The 12,428-nt window shown below is 38.8% G+C and overlaps 1 long non-coding RNA gene across 1 annotated transcript in view; it reads left to right on the forward strand.

Moving 5' to 3' along the window:
* Nucleotides 1-6,518: 6,518 nt before the first annotated feature.
* Nucleotides 6,519-12,428, forward strand: part of LOC138756387 (uncharacterized) — a 122,969-nt gene continuing 117,059 nt past the window's right edge. Inside the window, exon 1 of the long non-coding RNA XR_011353039.1 lies at nt 6,519-6,635. This is a non-coding gene — a long non-coding RNA (uncharacterized lncRNA). The remainder of the gene's footprint in view (nt 6,636-12,428) is intronic.

Here is a 12,428-nt window from a genome sequence, read left to right on the forward strand (position 1 = left end):
TCTCAATCCACATTAATACTTTTCCCCCAATCCCATGAGCCTTGATTTTGTAAGCCAGTTGTTTATGCGGGCCTTTTGGAAGTCCAGGTACACCACATCCACTGGCTCTTCCCCATCTATTTTACCTGTCACCATCTCAAAGAATTCCAATAGATTTGTCAAGCATGATTTACCTTTTGTAAATCCATGTTGACTCTGTCCGATCCCTTCTCTGCTAGTCATATGCTCCGCTATTACATCCTTAATAATGGATTCCATCATTTTGCCCACTACTGATGTAAGGCTCACCGGCCTATAATTCCCTGCTTTTTCTCTACACCCCTTTTTAAATAGTGGGGTAACATTAGCTACCCTCCAATCCATGGGTACTGATCCTGAGTCTATCGAGTTCTGGAAAATAATTCTTAAAGCATCTGCTATCTGAATGGTCACTTCCTTAAGTACCCTAGGATGTAGATTATCAGGCCCTTGGGATTTATCTGCCTTCAATCCCATCAATTTCCCCAAGACCATGTCCTTAGAGATACTGATTTCTTTCAGTTCCTCCCTTGCATTAGTCTCTATGTTTCCCAACATCCTTGGGAGGTTATTTGTATCCTCTCTTGTAAAAACAACTAAAGTAAGAATTAATTGGTCTGCCATTTCCTTATTCCCCATTATATATTCCCCTGATTCCGACTGCAAAGGACCTACTCTGGATTTCACCAATCTTTTCCTCTTGACATATTTATAAAAGCTTTTGCAGTCGGTATTTATATTTGCCGCAAGCTTACTTTCGTAATTTATTTTTGCTCTCTTGATTAATCCCTTTGTCCTCCTTTGGTGCATCTTGAACTGCTCCCAGTCTTCGGTTGTGGTATTTTTTTTGGCCAATTGATATGCTCTCTCTTTGGACCTAATGCTATCTCTAATTTCCCTTGTTATCCACGGTTGAGTCACCTTTTTTGGTTTATTTTTATGCCAAACCGGTATAAATGATTTTTGCAATTTCTCCATTAGATCTGTGAATGCTTTCCATTGTCTATCCACAGTTAACTCCTCCATAAACACCAACCAATCAATCTTACTCAACTCCCGTCTCATACCATCATAATTCCCTTTATTTAAATTCAGGACCTTTGTCTCGGTTTTAATTTCATCACACTCCATGTCAAGTAAGAATTCGATCATATTGTGATCGCTCATACCCAAAGGGCCTCGTACAACAAGATTGTTCATTAGCCCCTTATCATTGCATAATACCCAATCTAAAATGGCCTGCTCCTGAGTTGGTTCCTCGACATATTGGTCTAGATAACCGTCCTGTAAACATTCAAGGAATTCCTCCTCCTCAGTATTTTTACTAATTTGGCTCGTCCAATCTATATGTAAATTAAAGTCTCCCATGATGGCAGCTGTTCCCTTATTGCACGCTTTTCTAATTTCTCTTTTAATGCCTTCCCTCACCTCTACACTACTATTTGGAGGCCTATATACCACCCCCACTAACGTTTTCCGCCCCTTGCTATTCCTCAGTTCTACCCATATAGATTCCGCATCTTCCGAGTTGATATCCTTTCTGTCAATCGTGTCGGTCCCTTCTCTCACCATCAATACTACCCCACCCCCTTTTCTTTCTTGCCGATCCCTCCTCAATATCGTATACCCCGGGATGTTAAGTTCCCAGGCTTGCCCACCTTGCAGCCATGTTTCTGTAATCCCAATCAAATCATATTTGTTTATCTCAATTTCCACAGCTAATTCATCTACCTTGTTCCGAATGCTTCTTGCATTAAGATATAAAGCCTTCAGATTTGCTTTTTTCACCCTCCTTGCTCTTTCTGATTTTTTACTTTCGCTGCCTAACCTAACTTTTCCTGTTTTATCTTTTCTGTCCTTTGCCCTATCATACAGGTTCCCAACCCCCTGCCAAATTAGTTTAAACCGCACCCGACGGCTGTACCAAACCTAGCTGCCAATATATTGACCCCTTTTGGGTTTAGGTGTAACCCATCCTTCTTGTGGAGGTCATGCCTTCCCCAAAAGAGATCCCAATGATCCAAGAAGCCAAAACCCTGTCCTTTACACCAGCCCCTCAGCCACACATTTATTTTTCTTAGCCTTCCATTTTTGTCCTTAGTTGCACTTGGCACAAGTAGCAAACCAGAGGTCACCACCCTGGCTGTCCTATTTCTTAGTTTCTGTCCTAGCTCTCTGTAATCCTTTTTCAGTACTTCCTCCTTTTTATCTATGTCATTGGTACCCACATGTACCAAGACATCAGGCTGTTCGCCTTCCCCTTTTAGAATACCCTGGACCCGATTTGAGATATCCTGCACCCTTGCACCAGGGAGGCAGCACACCATGTGGGCATACCTATCTGGCTCACAGAATCTCCTGTCTGTATTTCTGACAATGGAGTCCCCAATGACCACTGCATTCCTCTTTACCTTTTGGTCCACCATGCCAGGCTCAGTGCCAGCGACCTGGTCACTGCTGCCAGCTTCTGTCAGGTCATCTCCCTCAACAGCATCAGTAACAGATGTGTTACTGAGAGGGATATTCTCAGGTGTGCTATCCATTTTCCTGGTATTTTTTTTTCCCTCCCCTGACAATTACCTACTTACCTGACACATCTGGTCTTGGGGTAACTATGTCCCTGAAAGTTGAATCTATCAACTCCTCACTCTCCCTTACCAGCCATAGGTCCTCAAGTTGCAGCTCCAGTTCCCCAACTCGGTCCTTCAGGAACTTCATCTCGGTGCACCTGACGCAGATGAACTATCATTCGAAGAAAATGTTTACTATGGGGTACCCGTACAATTATTCCAGCTAAATGGCAAACTAGCATGTTATTAGAACTATACCACAACTATCTGGGAATGGTACGAATGAAGGCACTGGCCCAGATATATGTCTGGTGACCCTCTGTAGAAAGAGACATTGAAATAACAGTAAGAGAATACAAAGTATGTCAGTCAATGCATCCAAAAATGCTCCAAGCCGAAGCTAACCCATGGAAATGGCCACCCAAACCCTGACATCAAATTCATGTAGACTTCGCTGGACCATTCATGGTTGAGACTTTCCTAATAGTTGTGGACTGACACTCCAAATGGGCAGTAGTTTCACAGCTCAAAAACACCAAAGCAGATCCCACGATTGACTGTCTATAAGCTATCTTTTCCACTTATGGATTGCCTCATGAATTAGTTACAGACAATGGACCACAATTTCCATCAGAACATTTTTTAAAAATTATGCACGACAACAATATCAGGCATATTTTGTCTGCACCCTTTCACCAAAGTACTAATTGGGAGGCAGAACGTTTTGTCCAAACATTAAAAAAAGCAATGAAAACCATGAAACTTCTAAATGCCTGGCCACAACCTGCGGACCAGGCTGTCTACAGTTCATCCAGATCTGAGTCTCTGATTGCAAAAAACAGCATTGCCACAAGCCTCATCTAAAACATTGGAAGTGGGCGAAAGAGTTCTGGTACAAGATTCTTTCTTTGGCTTGGCTTCGTGGACGAAGATTTATGGAGGGGATAAATGTCCACGTCAGCTGCAGGCTCGATTGTGGCTGACAAGTCCGATGCAGGACAGGCAGACACGGTTGCAGGGGAAAATTGGTTGGTTGGGGTTGGGTGTTGGGTTTTTCCTCCTTTGTCTTTTGTCAGTGAGGTGGGCTCTGCAGTCTTCTTCAAAGGAGGTTGCTGCCCGCCAAACTGTGAGGCGCCAAGATGCACGGTTTGAGGCGATATCAGCCCACTGGCGGTGGTCAATGTGGCAGGCACCAAGAGATTTCTTTAGGCAGTCCTTGTACCTCTTCTTTGGTGCACCTCTGTCACGGTGGCCAGTGGAGAGCTCGCCATATAACACGATCTTGGGAAGGCGATGGTTCTTCATTCTGGAGACGTGACCCACCCAGCGCAGCTGGATCTTCAGCAGCGTGGACTCGATGCTGTTGGCCTCTGCCATCTCGAGTACTTTGATGTTAGGGATGAAGTCGCTCCAATGAATGTTGAGGATGGAGCAGAGACAACGCTGGTGGAAGCGTTCTAGGAGCCGTCGGTGATGCCGGTAGAGGACCCATGATTCAGAGCCGAACAGGAGTGTGGGTATGACAACGGCTCTGTATACGCTTATCTTTGTGAGGTTTTTCAGTTGGTTGTTTTTCCAGACTCTTTTGTGTAGTCTTCCAAAGGCGCTATTTGCCTTGGCGAGTCTGTTGTCTATCTCGTTGTCGATCCTTGCATCTGATGAAATGGTGCAGCTGAGATAGGTAAACTGGTTGACAGTTTTGAGTTTTGTGTGCCCGATGGAGATGTGGGGGGGGGCTGGTAGTCATGGTGGGGAGCTGGCTGATGGAAGACCTCCATTTTCTTCAGGCTGACTTCCAGGCCAAACATTTTGGCAGTTTCCGCAAAACAGGACATCAAGCGCTGAAGAGCTGGCTCTGAATGGGCAACTAAAGCGACATCGTCTGCAAAGAGTAGTTCACGGACAAGTTTCTCTTGTGTCTTGGTGTGAGCTTGCAGGCGCCTCAGATTGAAGAGACTGCCATCCGTATATAATATAAAAACCCATGGGGGGTAGGAGTAATCTTACAAAAATTGAGCCCCTGCTCATACTCTTTTCTAGTGGGGGACAGATTGTGGAAGCGACACATTGATCAATTATGAATATTGACTGACCCTAAGGTCCATGAACTGCTTCGTGAACTCACTAAGGTCCATAAACTGCCTCGTGAACTGGAGGATGTGGAACCAGACCTACTGTGGCCTGCCCCGACCATCCCACCCCTCACGCCGAGTGGTGGGGGTGAGGGCAGAGATGGTCACGGAACCAAGGAGTCCAGTAACTGAGACACGCAGCCAGGAGGGCAGCGAAGGTGGGCAGTTGTCACCGACTCGATGGCTGACCTGATTGCGGGTCCTGAGCAAAGACCAGCACAGCAAACCATGCCAAGGAGGTCCAAAAGAGAAAGAAGACTATCTGATCGCTTTAAGGACTATGTGTCCTGATTATTATTAAATAGTTTCCCTTTTATAATTATAATCACTCATGAAGTGTATTCTAATTCTCACTTTCAGGAAGAGTGTTGGGTATACGCCCACGACATGATGTCACCCTTCCATATATATAATCCTGTGTGTCCGTTGCCATGTTAGTCTAATAGAAGTAAAGGATGAGGAAGCATCACATCTCCGAGTCTTAATTGAGTGAGTGCATACACAACACCCTGGGCTCTCCTGAAGTCGACCACCATCTTTGCTTCGTTCAGATTCAGGTGTAGGTTGTCTCTGGACCAGTCCGTTAGTGATTGCACCTCCTCTCTGTAAGCTGACTCATTGTTCTTGCTGATGATCCTCACCATGGTCGTGTCGTCAGCGAACTTGATGATGTGATTAGAACTGTATCTTGCTGCACAGTCGTGGGTCAGCACGGTAAACAGCAGTGGGCTGAGCACGCAGCCCTGGGGGAGTCCCTGTGCTCAGTGTGATGATGTTGTACATGCTGTTTCTGATCAGGATTGACTGAGGTCTTCCAGTCAGGATCCAGTTATAGAGATGGGTGTTTTGGGGCCAACAGGTTCAGCTTCCTAATCAGGTGCTGTGGTACGATTGTGATGAATGCTGAGCTGGGTGAGGGCTCGGTGGAGCACAGTGGCAACTCAGCAGGTCACACAGGGTCTATAAGGAAATAAAGGGTAACCAATATCTCAGGCCTGAGCCCTTTATCAAGGTATGGTGTGGAGCTGGAGGACAGGAGACAGAGGGGGAGGGCAAGTGTGAGATGGGAGAATTTTATCAGAGACTGGAAAAGTCGATGTTGATACCATCTGGTTGCACAAGCAGGCAGTTACCTTTACTTTCCAAAGATACTGCGTGACCTGCTGAAGTTCTCCTGCACTTCATTGCTCTGCAGTCCCTGCGTCTGCAGAATTTCCAGACACATTTTGATTAATTTTCTTCACCAGTTCCCTCATTGAAGTCACACTTGAAATATTTAATTTAGATGCCTGAAAAGAACATGATTAGTTTTCAAAATCCTCCATTGTTTAAATGTTTGAGTCCAATTCCCTGGCTTATAGATTGGCACAGATGCCAATATTTATCATGAAATTAGTCAGACTATAAAATTTTTGATATAAACTGTTCATTTTTATGACAAATATTGGGGCAAATAATTGAAATGCGTTGTGCTGCTTGTATTCTATTTAAAGAAATATGTGCCATCTTCACTTCTTTTGCTGCTCTGCTAGAATTAATTACCACTAGGCAAAAAAACCTTAATAATTAAGATGATTTCTGTAATAAATTGATTTTAATTATTAGATTAATTTAGACGAGAGGCATTGTTCAAAGAGTAGGTGTGATAGTACAGGATACTATCACCAATGTATATTTGTATATATTTGCTAATAGCTGTTGTGATTGGCTGAGAGCTGTAGTCACGCCTACTGGCAGGTCATAAAGGGCTGCTCCGAACCAGACCCAGGTCAGTCTGGACTGGTCGACCGTACTGTAATATGGTCCAGTCTTTTGCTGATTAAAGCCTTGGTTTGAGTTAACAAGTCTGAGTCATTTGACGTGCTGCAGTAGGACCATTGATTGTCCCTTCAAGCCAGCTTGATCATTCACTCAGGTGATGGCCCTGATACCTTTGTCCTGACATCATTTTTTTTTGTGGTCAGAAATTGTTGTATAATCTGTCTGAGATCAATTGCCTTTAAAAATTCTCCATTTGTTTGATTGAGAACCGCAAAAATACGGAGGCTGCTGAGGGAAGAAACTTCAACGTATTCCAATGACTTCAGGCTGGTTATTTTATCTTGAGACAGTTTTCTGAAGATCTAGTTACTCTCTAGGTGGGGAAAAACAGGCTCACAGCATTTATTTTGCCAAACTCAAACATTATCTCATTGAGCTTGCACTTTCACTTTAAAAAAAAAATTCAGAAAATGTAAGTTGCTTCTGTACGGTCTCTTTTCATTAAACTGCTAGGATTCAATTTATTCTTTCTTGGATGAGGAAACTTAAGCCACTGGGCCAGAGTTCTTTCTCACAGAGACATACGCGTGTGCGCGTGCATGTGTACGTCTGTAGTTGGAAAAATGCTTAAAGCCGTCATTAAAGATGAAATAGTGAAACTTTTGGAACGTAAGGGTTCAATCAGGCAGACGCAGCATGGTTTTAGAAAGGGAAGATCTTGTTTGACAAACTTGTTAGGATTCTTTTTTTTAAATTTTTTATTTTTCACACCATAAACCACATTGACCAAGATACATACATTTTCCTTTTCAAATAAATAGTGTCATTTTCTCCCCCCCTCCCATCCCACCCTCCCTACCTCCCCCCCATTCATTTAAAGTACAAAATCTAAGATACATTAAACCAGTCAAACAATGTTGTCATTCAATAAAAATAAACACGAAATTCCACTGAGTCAATTCTTTTCATTTCCTTCTCCTTTCGTTAATTTAGGTGGTAAATGTCCCCAGTAGGTTTTCTCTATTGTGTTTCATGTATGGCTCCCATATTTGTTCAAATATTTCAATATTATTTCTTAAACTATATGTTATTTTTTCGAATGGAATACATTTATTCATTTCTGTATACCATTGTTGTATTTTCAAATTATCTTCCAATTTCCAGGTTGACATAATACATTTTTCTGCTATGGCTAGAGCTATCTTAACAAATCTTTTTTGTGCACCATCCAAATCAAGTCCAAATTCTTTGTTTTTTATGTTACTTAGGAGGAAGATCTCTGGGTTTTTTGGTATATTGTTTTCTGTAATTTTATTTAATATCTGGTTTAGATCTTCCCAAAATTTTTTCACTTTCTCACATGTCCAGATTGCATGAATTGTTGTTCCCATTTCTTTTTTACAACGAAAACATCTGTCAGATATTGTTGGGTCCCATTTATTTAACTTTTGAGGTATAATGTATAGCCTGTGTATCCAGTTATATTGTATCATACATAACCTCGTATTTATTGTATTTCTCATCGTTCCAGAACATAACTTCTCCCATGTTTCCTTTTTTATCTTTATATTTAAATCTTGTTCCCATTTTTGTTTAGTTTTACCATTTGTTTCCTCATTCTCCTTTTCTTGCAGTTTAATATTCATATTTGTTATAATTCTTTTGATTATCATTGTATCTGTAATCACATATTCAAAGTTACTTCCCTCTGGTAACCTCAGACTGCTTCCTAATTTGTCCTTCAAGTAGGATCTCAATTGGTAATATGCCAACACTGTATCTTGAGTTATATTATATTTATCTTTCATTTGTTCAAAGGATAATAATCTATTTCCTGAAAAACAATTTTCTATTCTTTTGATCCCTTTTTTCTCCCATTCTCTAAAGGAAAGGTTATCTATTGTAAAAGGGAGTAACTGATTTTGCGTCATTATTAGTTTTGGTAATTGGTAATTTGTTTTATTCCTTTCTACATGAATCTTCCAAATATTGAGCAGATGATGTAATACTGGAGAACTCCTATGTTGTACCAATTTTTCATCCCATTTATATAATATGTGTTCAGGTATCTTTTCCCCTATTTTATCTAGTTCTAATCTAGTCCAATCTGGCTTTTCCCTTGTTTGATAAAAATCTGATAGGTATCTTAATTGTGCGGCTCTATAATAATTGTTAAAGTTTGGCAATTGTAAGCCTCCTTGTTTATACCATTCTGTTAATTTATCTAGTGCTATCCTCGGTTTCCCCCCTTTCCATAAAAATTTCCTTATTATTTTCTTTAATTCCTTAAAGAATTTCTTTGTCAAGTGTATTGGCAATGCCTGAAATAGGTATAATATCCTTGGGAAAATGTTCATTTTAATACAGTTTATCCTTCCTATTAGTGTTAATGGTAAATCTTTCCAATGCTCTAAATCGCCCTGTAATTTTTTAATTAGTGGATAATAATTGAGTTTATATAGATGGCCGAGACTTTTATTTATTTGTATACCTAGGTATCTTATTGCTTGCATTTGACATCTAAATGGTGATTCCTTCTTAAATTTTGAGAAATCCGCATTATTCATTGGCATTGCTTCACTTTTATTTATGTTAATCTTGTAACCCGACACTTCTCCATATTCCTTCAATTTCTTATTTAATTCTTTTATTGATAATTCTGGTTCTGTTAAGTATACAATAACATCATCCGCAAATAAACTGATTTTATATAACTTGTCTTTTATTTTTATCCCTTTTATATTATTTTCTGTTCTTATCAATTCTGCTAGTGGTTCTATAGCTAACGCGAACAATAAGGGTGATAGTGGGCATCCCTGCCTTGTTGATCTGCTTAAGTTAAATTGCTTTGATATATATCCATTTACTGTCACTTTCGCCAATGTCCCCTTATATAATGCTTTAATCCAATTAATATACTTCTCTGGTAAACTGAATTTTTGCAATACTTTGAATAAATAATTCCATTCTACTCTGTCAAAGGCCTTCTCTGCGTCTAAAGCAACTGCTACTGTTGGCGTTTTACTCCCTTCTACTGCATGAATTAAGTTAATAAATTTACAAATATTGTCTGTTGTGCGTCTTTTTTTAATAAATCCAGTTTGGTCTAGATTTACCATTTTAGGTACATAATCTGCTAATCTGTTTGCTAATAGTTTAGCTATTATCTTATAATCTGTGTTAAGTAATGATATTGGTCTATATGACGCTGGTGTGAGTGGATCTTTCCCTTGCTTTAGTATTACTGTAATTATTGCTGTTTTACATGAATCTGGTAAGCTTTGTGTTTTATCAATCTGGTTGATTACTTCCAGGAGGGGAGGAATTAATAAATCTTTAAATGTTTTATAGAATTCTATTGGGAATCCATCCTCTCCTGGTGTTTTATTATTTGGTAATTTTTTTATTATGTCTTGTATTTCTACTATTTCAAATGGTTCTGTTAATTTATTTTGTTCCTCTATTTGTAATGTTGGTAGTTCAATTTTAGTTAAAAATTCATCTATTTTCCCTTCTTTCCCTTCGTTTTCAGTTTGGTATAATTGTTTATAGAATTCTCTAAAGTTTTCCTTGATCTCCGTTGGATTATATGTGATTTGTTTGTCTTTTTTCCTTGATGCCAATACCATTTTCTTAGCTTGTTCTGTCTTAAGCTGCCATGCTAGAATTTTGTGCGTTTTTTCCCCTAATTCATAATATTTCTGTTTTGTCTTCATTATGTTCTTCTCCACCTTATATGTTTGTAGTGTTTCCTATTTTATTTTTTCATCTGCCAATTCTCTTCTTTTAGTTGTATCTTCCTTCATTGCTAATTCTTTTTCTATATTTACTATTTCCCTTTCCAACTGCTCTGTTTCCTGATTATAGTTCTTCTTCGTCTTGGTTACATAACTTATTATTTGCCCTCTAATGAACGCTTTCATTGCATCCCATAGTATAAACTTATCTTTCACTGATTCTGTATTTATTTCAAAGTACATTTTAATTTGTCTTTCAATGAATTCTCTAAAATTCTGCCTTTTAAGTAGCATGGAGTTTAATCTCCATCTATACATTCTTGGAGGGATGTCCTCTAATTCTATTGTCAATATCAAGGGTGAATGGTCCGATAATATTCTAGCTTTATATTCTGTTTTTCTTACTCTGTCTTGCATACGAGCTGATAACAAAAATAGGTCTATTCTTGAGTATGTTTTATGTCTACCCGAGTAATATGAATATTCCTTTTCATTTGGGTGTTGTTTCCTCCATATATCCAAAAGTTGCATTTCTTTCATCGATTTAATTATAAATTTAGTTACTTTGTTCTTTCTGTTAATTTTTTTCCCAGTTTTGTCCATATTTGAATCCAAATTCAGGTTGAAATCCCCTCCTATTAATATGTTCCCTTGCGTATCTGCTATCTTCAAAAAAATATCTTGCATAAACTTTTGATCTTCTTCGTTAGGTGAATATACATTGAGTAGATTCCAAAACTCCGAATATATCTGACATTTTATCATTACATATCTCCCTGCTGGATCTATTATTTCCTCTTCTATTTTAATTGGCACATTTTTACTAATTAATATAGCTACTCCTCTTGCTTTTGAATTATACGACGATGCTGTTACGTGTCCTACCCAATCTCTCTTTAATTTCTTGTGCTCCAATTCAGTTAAATGTATTTCTTGCACAAATGCTATATTAATTTTTTCTTTTTTCAGTAAATTTAGCAGTTTCTTCCTTTTAATTTGGTTATGTATTCCGTTAATATTTAAAGTCATATAGTTTAGCATAGCCATTTCATACTTTGTTTATCTTCCCTTTCCGTTTCTCCATCATCACCTTTCCTTCTTATCCATTTCTGCTTTCTTGTTTTGAACACTTTATAAGACAACATTTCTAAAACATCAAACATTTTCCTTATTCTCTTATTTAAAACTTCTTTAACCCCATTCTCCCCTCCCCCTCCTGAGTTGCCCTTTATCCCTTGTCGGGCAACCACATCTCCCCTCTCCATTTGGATTTGCGAATTCACCCGCAAACGTCAACTGATTTTGCAGTGACCGTAAGTCCTCCCCACCCAGCCCTCCCCGGAAAAGATTTCAATTTTCATATATAACAAAGATCACTCTTTTAATTCCTTCCTTATTCCCTCTATTCCCTTTCATTCCCTTATTAATTCTTATCTATACTCTATATATTTTCCTCTAAATACAGATACATTCATGTATACACATATATACATACACATCTATATATATACCCATATACACACATACATATAGTTCGTGGTCATTTTTACTCTCATTACGTCTTCATCTCTCTGCTTGTTTTGTAGTTGTTCTGCAAATTTTCGTGCTTCCTCTGGATCCGAGAATAGTCTGTTTTGTTGCCCTGGAATAACTATTTTAAGTACTGCTGGGTACTTTAACATAAATTTATATCCTTTTTTCCATAAGATCGTTTTTGGTGTATTGAACTCCTTCCTCTTCTTCAGGAGTTCAAAACTTATGTCTGGATAGAAAAAAATTTTTTGACCTTTGGATTCCAGTGGCTTTTTGTCTTCTCTTATTTTCTTCATTGCTTTCTTCAATATATTTTCTCTTGTTGTATATCTTAAGAATTTTACTAAAATGGATCTTGGTTTTTGCTGCGGTTGTGGTTTCGGGGCTAATGTTCTATGTGCCCTCTCTATTTCCATTTCTTCCTGTAATTCTGTTCTTCCTAGGACCCTGGGGATCCAATCTTTTATAAATTCTCTCATATTCTTGCCTTCTTCATCTTCCTTAAGGCCCACTATCTTTATATTATTTCTTCTATTATAGTTTTCCATTATATCTATCTTCTGAGCTAACAGCTCATGTGCCTCTTTAACTTTTTTTATTAGATTCTTCTAATTTCTCTTTTAAGTCTACTTCCATTTCTACGATTATTTCTCATTCTTCCACATTTTCCACTCTTT

The sequence above is a fragment of the Narcine bancroftii genome, chromosome 3 (assembly GCF_036971445.1).
Source record: "Narcine bancroftii isolate sNarBan1 chromosome 3, sNarBan1.hap1, whole genome shotgun sequence".
Lineage (NCBI taxonomy): Eukaryota > Metazoa > Chordata > Chondrichthyes > Torpediniformes > Narcinidae > Narcine > Narcine bancroftii.